The following is an 18,944-nucleotide window of genomic DNA, read 5'->3' on the forward strand; positions in this document are numbered from 1 at the left end:
GGAGTCTTCTAGCCTCAGTAGGAAGAGAAGTTTAGGGAAAACTAAGCTAAGAAAGGTTGACTCTTTAGGCTTTAAGATAAAAGGCTTTAAGATAAAAGGATCTAAAAAGATTTTAGATCCTCTAAAATCAACTTCAAATGAACCCTATGTTGTAGTCTTGCTTGTGATCTAATAGTTCACTCCAGCATTCATTTGAAGTTGGTCCATTGTCTCCTGTTAGACACAACTGTGTTTCGAGAGTATTCTTGCTAGCAGCGCAGTTCAGGAGCTCAGACTCTCACACCAGACCATCTGGGTTCAAATCTCAGCTTTACTACTTACTACTTGTGTCACCTTGAGCGGCTCACTTCATCTCTCTGTGCTTTGGCTTTCTGCATCTATAAAGAGGAAATTATAATGGTAGCTAGCTCATGCAATTGCTGTTAGGATTGAAGGTGTTAATACACGTAAACCATTGAGATGGCGCTTAGCATGTAATAAATGCCAGGTAAGAGCTCTTGCTGCTCTTAGTTTATTTTCCAATTGGTCCTCCCTCCAAAGTGTATGAAAAAGTAAGAGCAGGTGGCCCCCGGGCGGCTCAGTGGTTGAGCATCTGCCTTCACCTCAGGCCATGATCCTGGGGTCATGGCATCAGGAGCCTGCTTCTCCCTCTGCCTGTGTCTCTGCCTCTTTCTCTGTCTATGTCTCTTATGAATGAATAAATAAAATCTTAAAAAAAGAAAAAAAAAAAGAAAAAGTAAGGGTAACCATTGTTATTATTATGGCCGAAAAGAATGAATATTTTTCCTCCGAGTCTTAAATTTATTATCAAATCGAAAGTCTGGCATTAGAGAGAATGCAATTCCGTATTTCAAAATCATAATGATATTTGTTTCCACTCTGGTATTTTTTTCCTTTTTTATGGTTCATTTACAGGTGTGTGATGCATGTGACTTTTTTAAAGGGGCATTTTATGAATTCTCTACATGGAAGAAAGGCTGAAAAATGCATCAGCTTTTTTCAAGCTAATAAAGCAGCGAGCTTAAGCGAGATTTTTCATCTACACCTTCCACAGGAGTCAGAGCACTTCCTATAATGTGATGCTGATTTCCAGTTCCCTCCAGCATCCTGTTTACCTTCTGCACCTCCCAGCCCACCCCCTCAGCTGTTTGCTGGGTGTTACCACAGGGGAGTCACCTGCTAACAATACCCGGTTGACCTTCTGGCCTTCCGGAGGGTTCCAAGATCGGGCTCCCCTGTAAGAGGTGAACTTATTTTTCATTTTGTTTGGTTTGCCTTTCTTTTCTCTTGTTCCCCTTTCCTTCTAAATTTTAGTCTCCTTCAACTCTTCTTCCTAGAGTGGTCGTGAGATTCCTTTCTTTCATTCTATTTATTCATTCATTCATTCATTCATTCACTCACTCACTCATTCAATCATTCATTCATTCATTTATAAAGATCTTATTTATTCATTCATTAAAGACATAGAGAGGCAGAGACACAGGCAGAGGGAGAAGCAGGCTCCCTGCAGGGAGCCCAACGTGGGACTCGATCCTGGGACCCCAGGATCATACCCTGGGCCAAAGGCAGACGCTCAACCTCTGAGCCGCCCAGTGTCCCTTTCATCCCTTTTAATAATTACTCAGAGCTTCCTACTTGGGGATCGACACCTCCCAAATTCTGATGCTCTGCACCACTTTGGAAGGCCTGCTTTTACTTTTTTACTTTTATTTTTCTTTGGAAGGTCATCTGTGCAAATCATTACAGTTAGAGGGTTAGTACTGGTCAAGTCCATGAATGCAGTCACCCCTCTGTGTGAGTTTACTTTTCTGGTTCAGTGTCTTTTACTGCGGGGCTTGTAAAGAGCCTTTATTGCTTGAAGAAGGTGCCCCTTGGAACCTTAAGATTTCCTGTTTATATGCAGGCCAAGACCCAGCTGAACTCTGGAAGGTATAGGCAGCTCCTGAGCTTTGCCAAGGGTTCTGTGTGGGACCCCAGGGGAACCACGATGGGATTTAAAAGCAAGTGTCTACTTCGCTGCCAGAGTTGTGCCAGAAATAGTCAGAAAGTGCCCAGCCACGGCTGGCAATAGGTTTGGTGCTGCCAGTGGAAAAGTCTGTGCAAACGTCAGGGTCCCAGCAGGGCTGCCATGAACCAAAAGATGTCTTGGTGTTAGTAAAGGAACAGGTACCGTCTTCTAGGTCCCAGGCTGAGTGGATATAAAACCAAAGGGTGAGTGCCTGTAGTGCTGGTGACCGGACAGACCGCTGTCTTCAGCTCTGGGCCATACTAATAGGATTTACAGAAGAGGGGCGCCTGGGGGGCTCAGCGGCTGAGCGCCTGCCTTTGGCTCAGGTCATGATCCTGGGGTCCTGGGATCGAGTCCCACGTCGGGCTGCCTGCAGGGAGCCTGCTTCTCCCTCTGCCTGCGTCTCTGCCTCTCTCTGTGTGTCTCTCATGAATAAATAAATAAAACAAATAAAATCTTTAAAAAAAGAATTTGCAGAAGATCTGAACTTCCCCCAAATGCCGCCAGTGTCCGACGGGATCTAGAGGGGGTTCTGATCTGTGCTGCAGGTAACACTAGTCACAGGTCGGAGCAGCTCTGCGGGGGCTCGGTTTTCTGCCCTGGCCAGGGTTCCAGGCCCACCCTGATCAGATGCTCCACCTCCAAAACTGTCCCTGTGGAATAATTGTTACTCAAAATGCCAGCAAACGTGTGCCTGCGAGCAGGGGGAGGCAGGGTCAGGTGTGTGGAGCTCCCTGACGGCTTGGAGTCTTGGCAGAGAGGCCTTGGGAAGAGCAGACTCAGCAGGGCCCCTGCCACGGGCCCCCCGGGTGTTGCTGGGATAGGGAGGAGCAGGTGAGGTGCTCACCCACATGGTTAGAAGCAGCAAATCCAAGAAGAGTGTGCTTTTTCCCCATGCAGGAGGGAAGGAAGCCATGAGTTCAGGATCAGCCCCCTGAGGGACACCAGCCAGGTGTGGGGAAGCCGGTGACCCCCAAAATGCCCACCCTCAGGCCAGGTTCTCCCTCCCTAGCATGGCCCGAGTAAGCCTGGGGACGTCTTGCTCCCCGGTTTCCTGTCCTCTGGGACAGCGTGTGGGCTGGCCTGCCAACACGCGTGCTCGTGCCACGGTGGAGGAACACCAGGGAGGGACTGGAATCATGTGAGCTCTTCGATCCTCTGCACAATATTGCTAATGTCCTACTGGGCAGAGCAAATCTCAAGGCCAAGCCCAGACTCCAGGGGTAGGGAAACAGGCGGCCTCTTTAGTGGGAGGATGCTGGGACAGGGACTGTTGCAAATACCACCCTCTTCCTGGTCTCAGCTGGACGAGACTAACTCCACGGATGGGGAGAACTTCCACGATAGCAATCCCAACAAGACTGACGAGTTACAACCTGCAAAGTCAAATCTTTGTCCCCATGAATGATCTAGAGAAAGAGCTCTTTGTTAGAGTGTTTATACCAAAAAGCATTTGTCACAAAGTTGTTTTTTCTTTGTTTGTTTTTTATTTTTTAGGCAGGGGTTGGGAGATGATTCTCCATGGATATCTTTTTTTTTTTTTTCCATGTCTTACGAGCAGAGGCACTAACAGCCATTTGTTCCTAATCATACCTTCCAGTATGTTTGTACAGCAAATAGCCTTGGAAGATAGAGAGAGGGGCTCCCTATGGAGCAGACAGCAGGGGGGAGATAGATGTCTCCCTCCAGAGCAAAAGTCAAGCCCATTTGCTTATTCCCATTATAAAAAATTCAAGCTCCCCAAACTCAGGCTTTCTCAATTGTGACACAAAGCCATTTTGTGGGCGTATGACAGTCACCTGTGGCCCCGGGGGGTGTGGGGGCAAGGAACACCAGTGCGGATAGGAAGCTCACGCTGCTTGTTCTACCGTGAACAATAAAATGCTTGTCTCTGACTCAGGAGTCTCATGTATCCTCCAGCGTCCGTGAAACTATGGTAGACCCCCCTTGCTAGTTTGCTGTTAGGGCAAAGTTCCAGAGCCTTCGTGATTTTTGACAAGTTAACTAGTATCCCAGCAGGCCATCCATGTGTCTTGCTCCTGGGAACACCGTGATCCATTAGCCATTGCCAAGGATCCCTCTCTGTTGGTCAGAACACCCTGGTTTGCTGCCCTGGCCTTGCTGCTCACTACAGTCTAACCGGTCTCTGGCATCTCAGAATCCCGTAGTTTCCACTGATACTAGTGAGCCTGTTTCCATGCCGGTATCTGGTCCCTACCAAAGACAAGCACCGCTGAACTTCTCTAGGACGGCAGTGCCTCCTTCACCCGTAGGTAACCCTCATTGCCGTGGCGAAGGGAACATTTCCTCTGCCCTCCTGAGGAATATAGGATGTTGGTAGCTCCTATGGTCCTGCACAATAAATCTCTTCGCGCATTCCCACAGACCTAAGCTTTCCGACCTCTTCATCAAGACAATGCTAAGGCAATTCCAGCATTTCCACCTCATTTCCCGTGGCCATTGTTTGGTCCAAACTTCAAGGAGCTGTTCCAACAATATATTAGGATCATTCCTGGGTCTCCTTTCCCTAATATTCAAACCAGGGGAGAGGCCCCCGGATCAGTAAACTGGCCGCTTCCCCGCCTTACTGTCTGCCCTTGCTACCAAACCCACCTTCTCCCCTACCTGGTTCCACACCCTCATGTGACCTTTGGCTTTTCCTGGAACTCAAGGTATCTTTCATGTGGACAATTTTTATTCCTGGAGAAGGAGCTGTGTTTTCTACTCAGACTGCTGAGACACTAAAAGGAGTCAGAATATCTTTTCAAGAAGACAGATACCAAGTGGGGCTTCAGTACTGCATCTGGGCAAGGGCAGTCTGCTCGCCTTTAGCAGGGGAGAGAGTTCGGGGGAGCAGGAAAATTCATACTCTTCAGGCTCATCCATCCAAACATCCCAACCACATCTCAGGATTTTACCCTTTTTCTATCTTGATTTTTTTTTAAAAGATTTTATTTATTTATTCGTGAGAGACACAGAGAGAGCGGTAGAGACATAGGCAGAGAGAGAAGCAGGCTCCCTGTGGGGAGCCCGGGATGGGACTCGATTCCAGGACCCCAGGATCACGATTAATCACTGAGCCACCCAGCTGCTCTCTACCCTGACTCTGACATAAGAAATTCATTGAAACCATGAGGTAATTGCCTTTGCCGCTTTGCCACTGTGATGATTAGATCCCGGGACCAATTTTGAGCATGTTCTACTTACTCTGTAACTGCTGGAGGCCTTCTAGATTTCATATCACACTTTCGATTTACAACAGGGTTTGTTTTTTCATGGCTTCCGGAGAGTTAAAATCAGACCAGCTCCCCAATTTTTGTAATTTTCACCCCCACTCCTTTCCAATGTCCTAGCTGCCACATAATCCAGCCTTCACCTTCCACCTGCACCGGTACAGGTGCGAGTCTATGGCTGCGATGCTGCTGCATGCCTAGGGTTAGCCCCACCGCGCTTCGGCCCCATGCTGAGGGCCTGCTGCTTGGGACCAGTGCTACCCCTAGCTTGGATGTGGGCCTATTTATGGACCACCAAGTCTGTTTCATCGAACCTTACGACTATCTGTGTGTCAGCACTACACAGTTTTGCTTATTGTATTTTGATAGCTCTTATCACTTTTCTAAAGAGCAAGCTTGTTTCTTTTAAAATTAACTGTGATGCTGGGCCCATGTGTAGGGGGAGATCTGACTCTGCAACCTAGCTCAGATGTTCTTCCCAGGCCCCAGGCCTGAGTCACGTTCTCGTGGTTCTCCATGCACACTTAGAAGATGGATTACAGAGAGGGGAGCCCACTTCATCCCTCCCCCTTGGCAAGGGCTTCCCTAACAGCCTCCACCAGTAGTGCTTCTAAGTCCTAGAGGGATCCACCCTCCTCTGGACCAAACACAGGGCGTGAAGTACTTCTCTTGTTCAGGTTCTCAGAATAAGTTCTGAGGTTTGATGTTTTTCTCCAACTAATGTCAAATAGCAGGCCTGTAATTTCCCCAAATTTCAGAGTATTTTCCCCCAGCTTCCTGGCTGGCTCAGACTTGTAAAAATATTCTCCATGTCAACCTTGCTTCCTCCAACATTGTGCAAGACAGTATGTGGCAAAGCCTTGGAATATAAAACGTTTCTGACATTTTCACTCTGCAGCTTGCCAATTTTTCATGTGATTCTTTTTCCTTTTTTATAAAGACAAATTAGAAAGCAATTGTCTCATAACCTTTGGCTTTATTATTTCTTTATCCTTTGTGCTACCCAGTCCTATTCCCCCATCCGTCACTTTTTATTGATTTTGGATGGTCTGGTGTTTGCTTTTGTGCTTTGCGAAGAGAACCATTGATTTTGAATGGATCTAGAAATGTTGGGAGCATTTGGTGACATAGCCAGTCTGAGTGCCGCTACTAAAGGATTTCGACATCACCTTCTAAGTGAATTTATTGGCTCAGTCTTTGATAATGGAAATAGAGACTGCCGCCAACTGTTAGCAAAGACCTTCAGAGTTATCCTCTGTTGATTCGTGACAACAAGAGCCAGGAGCGACCTGCTGAATGTCCTACTGAACTACTGACATCTTCAACTTCAACTCTAAAATATAGGATATGGCGTAATGGAAAGAGAACTTTGGATGGAGACTCAGGCGATCTGAATGTGGTCTTGATGTGCTCCATCTAGGTAGAATTTCTGACTGGGCTCTGGAGAGAGAGGCTGCTAAAGGAGTCCCAAACAGGAGCTTGGAGCATACAGACCATTCTAGATCATCCCTAATGGGTAAGAGCCAGGGATAAGGTGCATAGTGAAGGCTATCTGACCTTTTTACCTTTCTTCCTCATAAGTCATCCACCAGATTTTTGCCCAGTTTCCAGCACATGAGAAATGAGTGGGCAAAGGACAAACAGTGGAAAGGAGGACAGGAAAAAAATGTAAGTCATTCTCGGGCTGGAGAACTAGATTGCTAAACAGTTGGCAGTTACCTCCAAGTATGTGGGAAGGATGATGGCAGGGGATGAGCCCAGCCAGTGCTCTAGCCCCTGAGGTGGTGCCAAGAGGACAAGGGTAAGGAAGCCTGTGTGGGCGCTAAGGTGCTTGCTGCTTGCCCGTCTGGATCCCTGCCGAGGTCACCCTGCGCCTCTGCCCCTGGAGAAGTAAGGAGCCGTGTCTCCATATAAAGTGTTCAGGAGCTCTCGGTGCTGCTCCAAGGTACAGGAATTCTATCAAAAACAAGAAACACACCTGCGTTTCTCAGCCGTGTAGAAACTACGTGGGAAATGACTCAGCAATTCCTAGGTGAAAACTTGACAGAGCATTAATTTGAAAAACGGAGTTTTCAGATGCTTGGGCTGTGGTGCAAACTGAGAACACCTTCCATGTCCCCCTGAAATCCTCGGTGAGTTCTGTGATTCTCAGGCAAGGGGATAATTTGAGTGGCAGCTGAGCCCAGAGCTCACAACTGCAGAGAGGGGTGAGGAGGCAGATGCCAAATAGTACGGGGGTGAGGCCGGGGGTGAGGCCGCGCAGGTCTGGGAGCCACTGGCCAGTCCAGTGGAGCAAGGTCTTGTCCAGGGCGACATTTGCCGGGAAAGGGAGAAAAGGTCTCATGATCACTCCCCCACTTCGGCCCAGGCTGAGTCACCCTTAGTTCCTTCAGATCATTCGTGCCCTTCACCTTCCCAGATATTCAGGAGAAGCAGAGGGCTTACGTCCAACTGGAGGCCAGAAATCTCGTTTACTCTTGGTTTCGGGGTGATGGGTAATGGGTGATGGGTGACGGGTGGCCTCATGTTGCGGAGTCCCCGCGTCTCAGGTGAGCCTTCTGGTCCCCTCGGCCTCTTCATCAGCCAGGGAGGCCTCTGCTCCTCACTGATCCCTGGAGTTGGGGTGCAGGGGAGGGGGGGTGCATTCTCCTTCCTGCACTTGAGCCCGTCTGCTCACACCCCCCTATCCCCCCCCTTGCCCAGCCCTCCCTCCCTCCCTCCCTCCCTAGTGCTGAGGAAGTTCACCCACATTTACTCTTGATGGAGTATCTAGAATCCCATAGTCCTACAACATCCATTTCAGCTTCCTTTCCACTATTTTTGTCTGACTCAATATTTGAAGTGAAAGAACATGGGAAATGAGACATCTGGGCATAAACTCAGTCTGCATGGGGAAAAAAAAAAGTTTTCTTTAATCTGATAAAGGAGACCCACCAAAGTCGGCTGAGAATGAGTAAGTACGTGTCATGTCGGAAGATTGCCCAGCAGTAAGAATAAATGAATTATGGTTTGCAACAAAGTGAAGAAGTCTTAGGAACAATGTTGAGCAAAAAAGAGGAACTCTCAGAATCTCTCTGTATAATATTGCAATTTTATAAAGATAAAATCTAGCCAAATGAACTATTTAGATAGATGTTTTAGGAGCACATATGTGCAAAACAGTGTGTCTCTGTATCAGTTTCCTGGCTGTTGTAACAAATTATCACAAACTTGGTGATATTATTTAACAACAATAATTCTCTCCCAGTTCTACAGGCCAGAAGTCTGTAACCAGTTTCACTGGGCTAACGTCAAGGTATCAGCAGGGCTGTGCTTCTTCCTAGGAAAGAATTCATCCCTTGCATCTTCCAGCTTCTTGTGGCTGCCAACATTCCTTGGCCACATCACCCAATGTCTGCCTCCATGGTCATATTACTGTCTCCTCTTCTGTAGTCAGGTCTCCCTCTGCGATTTCGTGATAATTATATTTCGGCCCACCGGGATAATCCAAGATCATCTCTCCAACTCAAAATCCTTAATTTAATTTCATCTGCTGTCTTTGTCATATAAGGTAACGCAGATTCCTAAGATTAAGGTATCTTCAGGGTCATTATTCAGCCTCTCCCTATTTTCTCTTTTGATCTTCTTAATAACATTTCTTTTCTGTAACTTACTATTGTCATTAGAATACAGTGCATAACACATGCCACACACAAAATATGTGTTCGTTGATTGTTTACATTCTTGGTAAGGCTTCCAGTCAATAGCAGGCTCTTCCTAGTGAAGTTTTAGGAGAGTTGAAAGTTATATGCAGGTTTTCAACTCTGTGGGAGTGAGTGCCTCTAACCCCCTGCATCGTTCAGGGGTCAGTTCTTTCTAGGATGATAAATACCGAATTCAGGACCAGCGGGGCTAGAATAGGCTTGTACTCTGTCACAAGAGCGGAGTCCATGCATCTCTTGCCTGCTCACGCCCAGTTACCCTGATTGGCAGCTTGAAGTCTTTCACGTGGCGGTGTTTACACCCCAATATTGACAAGCTCTGTAAAGCAGAGCTTTCCCCCCAGAGAACTGGTTTCCATTGTCAGGAGTGGGATTGCTCTTTCGGTGGGGGAAGCAGAGGGTGGAACTGGGTTTGATACGCTCTGGTTTTCAAATTGGGCAATGAATGTGTTGATAGGTATTTGTCTCACTGTGCTTTGAACTTAAGTAGATTTTATACACACACACACACACACACACACACACGTGTGCATGCATGCTTATACAGACATATACATAGGACTGATTTTTTTTTTTCTTTTCACTTAGAGGGCAAAAAAGGAAGGTAGCAGGATGTTCCTGATCTTTCAAAAAAGAAATAATGCAGCACCAACTGCTGGTGAGGATGTGGAGACATTGGCTTTCATACACAGATAGTGGAATAGTAAAATGTTACAGTGACTCTGGAAAACAGTATGGGATTTTCTTATAAGACTAGACATACTCTTGCTATAGAAACATAGCAATTGGGCTCCTGGGAATTTCTATCAGAGAAATGAACACGTATGTGCACACAAAACCTGGACACAATGTTCACGGTAACTTTATTTGTAACAGCCAAACACTGGAAGCAAGGAAATTGTCCGTCCCTATGTGAATGGCTAAACTGTTGTGTTCAATTATTTTTTTTAAAGATTTTATTTATTTATTTATTCATGAGAGACAGAAAGAGAGAGAGAGAGAGAGAGGCAGAGACCCAGGCAGAGGGAGAAGCAGGCTCCACGCAGGGAGCCCGACATGGGACTCAATCCTGGGTCTCCAGGATCAGGCCCTGGGCCCTTCGAGGGCGGCGCTAAACCGCTGGGCCACCCAGGCTGCCTGTGTTCAATTATTGATACGAGTAAAAACTTCGATGGACCTCAAAGGCATTACGCCAAGTGAAAAAAGCCCATCACAGAAGGTTACATATTGTATAAATCTATTTATATTGCATTCTCAAAATGACAAAATTCAAGAGTTGGAGAAGATACTAGTGGTTGCAAAGGATTAGGGATGGGGGGTAGGAGGTGGGTGGTGGGGGAGATGGGGGTGGAGTGTGACTATAACAACAGGGCCAGAGGAAGAGAAGTGGTGGGTGTGACCATAAACAGGTAGCAAGAGGAAGACCTTTGTGGTGATGGAATATTCTGGATCTTGATCTTGGTAGTCCTTTCAGAAGTCTGTGCATGTGATGAAATGGAATGGAACTACCTGCACATGTTGTATCAATGTACAGTTATGTAAGACGTAGGTAACCATTAGGAGAAACTGGGTAAAGGGTACATAGGAACTCTAGTCTATCTTTGTAGCTTCCTGCGAACCTATATTTAAATTCACAAAGCTAAGTGAAATTTAAAACTTTCAGGAGAAAAAAAAGTGAAAAGCTGTGATTGCTTCCTTCCTCCTAAAATCAGCACAAAACCTAACTTCTGCACTCACACCACCTTTGGTTTTCCCTGAGTCATCCTTCATAACAATTCCAAAGCAGTTCCAAAAAATCTCTAAATCAGAACAATTGTTCCGCATCATCCCTGTGTATCCCACCTCCCTGTGTCATTATCTCTTCTGAGACTCATCGTCTAAGGCATCTCTCACTCATTTCTCCCTGCCTGCCGTGTCTGTGACTTTGCCCTAGCTCCCGTCACCCTGCTCTATCTTGGGCAAGCATCCGCCTCATCTCCCTATGACAGTCTGTTCCTCAGTGTAGGGAGCAAACACTGTGTTTCTTCCTTATCCTGACCTGCTGCTTTGTCTTCCTTGGCAGACTGCTTACTTGCTTGCTTCCTTCCTTCCTTCTTTCCTTCCTTTTTTGATTTTTTTTTTTACTTTTTATTTAAATTCAATTTGCCAACATATAACACCCAGTGCTCATCCCAACAAGTGCCCCCCTCAGTGCCTGTCACCCAGTCACCCAGTCACCCTGTCCCCCTGCCCACCTCCCCTCCCACTATCCTCTGTTTCCCAGAGTCAGGAGTCTCTTATGGTTTGTCTCACTCTCTAATTTTTCCCCACTCAGTCCCCCACCTTCTTTTATAATCCCTTTCACTCACCCGTATGAGTGAGACCATATGATGATTGTCCTTCTCCGATTGACTTACTTCACTCAGCATAATACCCTCCCATTCCATCCACGTCAATGTAGATGGTAGATATTCATCCTTTCTGATGGCTGAGTAATATTCCATTGTGTATATAGACCACATCTTCTTTATCCATTCATCTATCGAAGAACATCATGACTCCTTCCACAGTTTGGCTATTGTGGACATTGCTGCTATGAACATTGGGGTGCAGGTGTCCCTTCATTTCACTGCATCTGTATCTTTGGGGTAAATCCCAGCAGTGCAATTGCTGGTCATAGGGAAGCTTTATTTTTAACTCTTTGAGGAACCTCCACACTGTTTTGCAGAGTTGCAGCCTGCTTTTTCATCTCTGTCCAAGCCTGTCTTGCTGTCCTTTATCATAACCTGCCAGGCAGCAGGTTGAAAATATTTTCTGACAAAAGCAGCCCCCTGAATTTTATCTATTTCCTCTCCTTTTATTTTCACCAGGATTTTCCCTAGTCAGCAGGTCAATAGTAATTCCTTGCTTTTTTCCTCTTTTCCCATAAGTAAATTCCAGCCAGGATCAATACTATTGCCTGAATAGGTCAGGACATTTCAACTTTGAGGGGGCAGGGGGTGGGGAGTTAGTAAATGGAGGACAGACTTACAGATCAGAAACTCCCAGCTTGTGACACACAGGATCAGAGGATCGTAGCGGAGGGAGCTTGCAGTCCTGGGATGAGGGCAATTTCTGGCTCCCCTTCCCTTGGTAGTTCTGCAGATTCCAGCTAGGAACCAGTGGCCACTGATGGGCCTTCCACTTCCTGCCTGTGAGTTTTCTTTCTTTTTGTAAATTCATTTATTATTATTTTTTAAATCCACATGCATGAAGCTGAAGTCAAATTGCATTTACAAGACTTGGTAAGGAAAACAGCACCCTCCACTCTCTGCTTCGAGCCCCATTCCCGGAGGGGACCGTTCGTAACTCCTTCACCCGTTTCTCCGGTTGCTTGCCCTGTTCTCTGGAAGAGATATTATCTTCCAGTCTTTCCACTGAATTTTGAACTTCAGCTATCATGGCTTGAAGTTCCAAACGCATTTTATCCTATCCTCAGATTGTTATTCCACAATATCCATTCCTTGTTTCATAGACACAATATCTTCTTCCATTTCTTTGAGGTTATTAGAATTTTTTTAAAAGTCTGCTCTCTATATTATCTGGATTCCCTTCGCATTCTATTTTTCCCCCTTCTTGTATGTTATGTTCTCTGTCCTACAAGCTGGGGGTTTTCCTCAAATATCTGGTGACCCCTAGTTGAAAGAACAAATCCAACAGTAAGATATTATACATAGAACATATTAAAAGATGTGCAAGTGATAGGCTCTGCTTTAAGGGGATCAAGTGATAAGCCAGCCTTTTAATTGGGAGTCCTAGAAGGTCAGGATCTGTAGAACTTTTTTTGGAATCTTTGGTTTTTTTTTTTTTTCAAAGAAAAAGACTCTCGTCTTCTGTCCATGTGCTACCATCCTGGCTACCCTTGTTTTGAAAGCCAGGAGGTAAAGGGGCTGAGGAACTCTCCATTTAGTAGGCAAATTTTTACTTAACCTCCCTGTTTTCAATAGACCATCTCCCACCCATCCTCTCCTAAGATCTGCTGATATCTCAGAATGAGGACGCTCTTATGCTCAAACTTCCAGAGAATAAACTTCCAAACTAGGGGGTGTGAGAAGGAGGTAGCTGCCTGCTGGGTGGGGGAGAGAAAGAAGGGGAAAGGGAGTTTTAAATTTCTCACCTTTATTCCCATTTTTTTTAAGATTTTATTTATTTATTCATGAGACACACACACACACACACACAGAGAGAGAGAGAGAGAGAGAGAGAGGCAGAGACACAGGCAGAGGGAGAAGCAGGCTCCATGCAGGGAACCTGATGTGGGATTTGATCCCAGGACTCCAGGATCACACCCTGGGTCGAAGGCAGGCGCCAAACCGCTGAGCCACCCAGGGATCCCCCTTTATTCCAATTCTTGTGAACATCCTTATAGCACATTTAGGGAAAACTGCAGTTCCAGTTCCTATATTTAATAGGCACTGCAGCCTCTCACGGCCCTTTGATAATGCTGTTCCTTAACTATCCTGGATGAAACACAGTGTGCTTTGTGCATTGCGGATGGCAGTCAAGACTCCGGTCTGGTTGTTCTCCTTGCTGTTTTGGAATGTACTCTGCCATCAGTTTGTTTTGTGATTCATATTCCAAGTTTTGGTATTAAGGGTGGAATAGGAGCAAACATTGTGTAATGTCATAACTTCTCAGTAAAAACCAAATCATAGGTCAAATCATAAGGGTTGGCTGCCTGGAGAAAGTAAATGTTTTCACTAAAAGCAAAAGAATAATCTTTTTGCAAGCATAAGACTGGGCTCTCTACCTCTTCTATGAACTGTAAAATTGCTCAAGGTGAAAAGGACTTCAAAAGTGGTCTGATCCAGCCACTCATACAGTGCTTAGAGCCCCTCACTCCCTGTCCTCCCTCACTCCCCAGAAAGGACAGTTGTGACCAGGCTTGGATACCTCTGGTCATGGGCATTTACTTCTCCTTTAGGGCTCTTTGCCCATCACAGCTTGAACTATTCTTATTTCAATCATCTAGGGCTTATTAACCAGCTATGGGCCCAGCTCTCTGCTAAGTTATGGGCCCAGCTCTCTGCTAAGAGCTTTACAAGACAAGCTTTTACAAGACATCTCATGTAATCCTCACCACGGCCCTTCAAGTATTATTATTCTTCCCATTTTGCAATTCAGAAAACTCAGAGAGATTAACTGCTTGCCCAAGATCCCACACCTGGTGAGTGGCAGGGCCAGCAGGTGAAGAGCTATCTGGCTGTCACTCCTCATGCTTTCTACTTATTTTACCTTTTGTCTGGCCCACAATACCCCTTCTCTGTAGCTTTCACCTACTGAGGTTATTTCTTTCTCTTGGGAGCACAGAGGGAAAAGCTAAACCTCTCTTCCACATGAGCACTCTTCAGCTATTTCAAGATACTTATCTGATGTCCTTTCCACTCCAGGCTAAAGCTTTCTTAAAAAAAAAAAAAGAAAGAAAATAGAAAGAGAAAGAAAGAAAGAAGAAAGAAAGAAAAAGAAAGAAAGAAAGAAAGAAAGAAAGAAAGAAAGAAAGAAAGAAAGAAAGAAAAGAAAGAAAGAAAAGAAAAGAAAAGAAAAAGCAAAGGAAAAGAAGATCCATATCTGTCTTAAGGGTATTAAGTGTACTTCTCCCTCTACTTTCCAGCTTTTTTCCTGCTTATGGCACTGGGGGACACTGGCTTAGCCTCATTAAAGGGCAAACACCGAATCCCTTCTGTGTGTGTTTAGAAGCTGCTGCCCAGAGAATGGCCAAGACTCTGCACCCACCTTCATGAAGGGGCCCAGGTGGGCCTGTGTGATCTGCGAGCGTCTAGTACCTCAGTCCCTGAAGTTACATGGAGTTCCTTCAGGAGGAGACCCAGCTGAGTCCTGGGGCAGGATTAATCACTTAATGAAGGAGCTCTTAAGTAGACTTTGTTGTGTGCCGTTAAAGCAGCTTCAAGGGACAGGATTCGCACTGAGCACATGCCCTTATAAACTCCACAGTAGCCTGGCTCCTTGGTTACAAGTAGGTTTGTTTTATAGCATCATTGCCCAAATTTTCCTGATCCATTATCCTTGAGGGAGTTTACTTAAACCAAGGTCCTGAGTTAAAATCTGTGGGGTGACGGTGTGTGTGTGTGTGTGTGTGTGCAGAGATTATGCAGTTTTATAAGCCTCCAAGAGATTCTCATCATCACCCAAGTTTGGAAAACACTGTTTTGAGGAGTTCATTGCCTGAAACTTTATTCCTTGTCTTTAAAATTTGGGGTAGAAACAGAGCTAGAAGAAGATTGTGATGGTTAAACTTATGTGTCAACTTAGCTGGACCACGATGCTCAGATACGTGGTCCAACATTGTTCTGGATATTTCTGTGGGGGTGTTTTTGGATAAAATTAGTATTTAAATCAGTGGACTTTGAGTAAAGCAGATTGCTCTCCTTGATATGGGTGAGCCTCATCCGATCAGTTGAAGGCCTACGTAGACTAAAAGACTGACCTCCCCCAAGTAAGAGTAGTCTTCAGCAGACAGCTTTGGATTTGGATGGCAGCCCTGGCTCTTCCTTGAGGGGAGTGCATAGAATATTTGAGAAGAGGAGAAATTAAGAGAGTTGTCAGGAGAAATTAAGAGAGTATTCTTCTGAAGAGATGAGGGGAGTTGAAAGCCAACTGCTGGTTTATGAGTGAACAAAGTGCCATGATGGCCTCACTGTAACCCTGCTGTGATAACAGCCCATAATCAAATAATTTTGGAAAGCAGCAGGGGTAGAGCAGGGCCTATTTTTAATGCTCAATTTGTGTTTAAGTAAGAGTAACTGATGTGTAATTTACACACAATAAAACCACCCTTTTCAAGTAGAATGTTGGATGAGTTTTGGCAAATGTACAAACTCACATAACCACCGTAACTATCGAGATGCCAAATGTTGCCATTACCTCAAAAGCTCCCCAGTATTTCGGTAGCTAAGGAGAATAGTCTCTGTATGCACACAGACATCGGTGTCCAGTTGCTTAGTTGGGTAAACACTTGAGTTTGAATATGTCACTTGGAATCCTTTTGGAAATCCTATTAATCAAATGAAAAAAGCCATTTGCACCATGGCATTGTTGACAGCACCAGGAAAATTTTAATAGAAATATAAATAAATTCTTTAGTTCTCTACTGGAACCATGTGGGGGAATAGAATATAAAGCAAAATGTTGCATTTGGAACAGAGGGATTCAGAATGGAAAAGAATGAATTATGCCTTCCATGGCATAAGCACTGCCAGGCACTCAACCTAAGCTTGTAAGTCATGTCTCTTCCTAAGACCTGGACTTCTGGAGTTTGGTCCTACCTTATGGAAGAAGTCCAATTCCACCTCTGCTATCCACAGGAAGAGAAGATGGAGGAGGAAAACTTCCACTCTCAGACTTGTCTAGTTGATGTGGATTCTCAAATCTATGCCCTTAGTATTTCTCATTTAATAAGTCACTAAATGTCTACTAAATAAAGTCGGAGCATTTATACTAAACTGTTTTTAAAACTCAGAACTCGGGAATGCGGAGCTGCTGAGCGGGCTGTCAGCCATTTTGTGAAGCTGCGAAAGAGATGGCCCACTGTGTGACCTTGGTTCATCTATCCATTTCCTGTGACCACCTCATTGACAAGGACATCGCCTCCAAGTCTGACCCACTCTGTGTCCTTTTACAGGATGTGGGAGGGGGCAGCTGGGCTGAGCTTGGCTGAACTGAGCAAGTGCGGAACTGCTCAAGCCCTGAGTTCTCCAAGACTCTGCAGCTTGAGTACCACTTTGAAACAGTCCAGAAGCTCCTATTTGGCATCTATGACATAGACAACAAGACACCTGAGCTGGGGGATGATGACTTCCTAGGAGGGGCTGAGTGTTCCCTAGGACAGATTGTGTCCAGCCACATAATAACTCTACCCTTGATGCTGAAGCCTGGAAAACCTGCTGGGAGGGGGAACCATCACAGTATCTGCTCAAGAGATGAAGGATAGTCATGTAGTGACCATGGAGGTGGAGGCCAGAAATCTAGATAAGAAGGACTTCCTGGGGAAATCAGATCCATTCTTGGAGTTCTTCCGTCAGGGTGATGGGAAATGGCACCTGGCCTACAGATCTGAGGTAATCAAGAACAACTTGAACCCTACATGGAAGCACTTCTCTGTTCCCCTTCAGTATTTCTGTGGGGGAGACCCCAGCACACCCATCCAGGTGCGATGCTCCGATTATGACAGTGATGGTTCACACAATCTGGTGTAGACGGATCTACACCAGTTTGGCCCAACTGCAAGCAGTCCCGCTGAGTTTGAATGCATCCACCCTGAGAAATAGCAGAAAAAGAAAAGCTACAAGAACTCTGGGGCTGTTCGTGTCAAGATTTGCCAGGTAGAAACACAATATTCATTCCTGGACTATGTGATGGGAGGCTGTCAAATCAACTTCACTGTAGGCATGGACTTCACAGGCTCTAATGGAGACCCTTCCTCCCCAGACTCTCTGCACTACCTGAGCCCAACAGGGGTCAATGAATACCTGATAGCACTGTGGAGTGTGGGCAGTGTGATCCAGGACTATGACTCGGAGAAGCTGTTCCCAGCATTTGGATTTGGGGCCCAGGTACCTCCTGATTGGCAGGTCTCCCATGAATTTGCCTTGAACTTCAACCCCAGTAACCCCTACCGCACAGGCATCCAGGGCATTGTAGATGCTTACGCCAAGCCCTGCCCCAAGTTCGCCTCTATGGCCCCACCAACTTCGCACCCATTATCAACCACGTGGCCAGGTTGGCAACCCAGGCTGCACATCAGAGGACAGCCTCGCAATACTTCGTGCTGTTGCTGCTGACTGATGGTGTTGTGACAGATGTGGAGGCTACACGTGAGGCTGTGGTGCGTGCCTCCCACCTGCCCATGTCAGTGATCATCATGGGTGTGGGTGGTGCTGACTTCAAGGCCATGGAGCGACTAGATGCTGACCGTGGACCCCTGCAGACACGCTCTGGGGAGGCAGCTGCCTGTGACATAGTGCAGTTTATGCCCTACCACTGTTTCCAAAATGCCCCTTGGGAGACACTGGCACAGACTGTGCTTGCAGAAGTTCCCACACAGCTGGTCTCCTACTTCAAGGCCCAAGGTTGGGCCCCATTCAAACCACTTCCACCCCCAGCAAAGAGCCCTGCACAGGCCCCTCAGGTCTAGGTTCCATTAGAGGGTGGGCTATGGCTAGTCCTCAGCCTTGTGTCCCAAAGGTTCCCGTGAACGTGGTTCAATCCTGCACACATTCTCCAGTGCTGCACTTTACATTTTATACCTTTATATTTGCTCCTGCTGTTGCTGCTTTTGATTCCCTCCTGCTTGCCCTGGAGTCCTTCATTTAATAAAGATCAATGAAGACTAAATAAATAAATAAATAAATCTCAGAACTCAATGAATTGTGTTTTGAGTTTGCCAATGGGGAAATGGATTCACACATTATTTTTTCCATACATTTTTAGTATGGATATGCCGGTATTTTCTGTGTAAGCTGAAAGTGTTCTGTGTGGCCAGACATACAGAACACAGGGCTTACTCAGAACCCAGCCTGAAACGCCGTGGGTCAAAAGCTTTTGCTGAGCTCCCATCTACTTCCGGGCTGTCACACTCACCAACAGGACCATAGTTCATTCTCATGATAATTCTGTGAAAGGTATTACATATACTCCTATTTAATTTAACAGATGACGAGACCAGAGAAGTAAAATAACTTGCCCAACATTTCCCAGCTAGTAAGCAGGAGAAATAGAATTGAGGTTGAGGTCCTGCTATATGGCTGCTGCCAGATAACAGATGAATATCCCCAAAGAACTAAGGACATAAAAACCCTGGTAATATCATATTTTCATCTATGATCACAAGGAAAATGGCAGGAATACCTCAACTGCTGTCCAAGAAAATCAACCTCAAAATTTGGGGCATGCATCTGAAATATCACTAATTTCCTTAATAACCTGATGAAGGTCTTTAATCTCTACATTTCCTAATATTTAAGTTTA

At 45.8% G+C, this 18,944-nt stretch overlaps 1 pseudogene; it reads left to right on the forward strand.

Moving 5' to 3' along the window:
- The first annotated feature begins 16,461 nt into the window (after positions 1–16,461).
- LOC112919630 (copine-1 pseudogene) lies at positions 16,462–18,155 on the forward strand (annotated as a pseudogene).
- The last annotated feature ends 789 nt before the right edge of the window (positions 18,156–18,944 follow it).

The sequence above is a fragment of the Vulpes vulpes genome, chromosome 14, assembly GCF_048418805.1.
Source record: "Vulpes vulpes isolate BD-2025 chromosome 14, VulVul3, whole genome shotgun sequence".
Lineage (NCBI taxonomy): Eukaryota > Metazoa > Chordata > Mammalia > Carnivora > Canidae > Vulpes > Vulpes vulpes.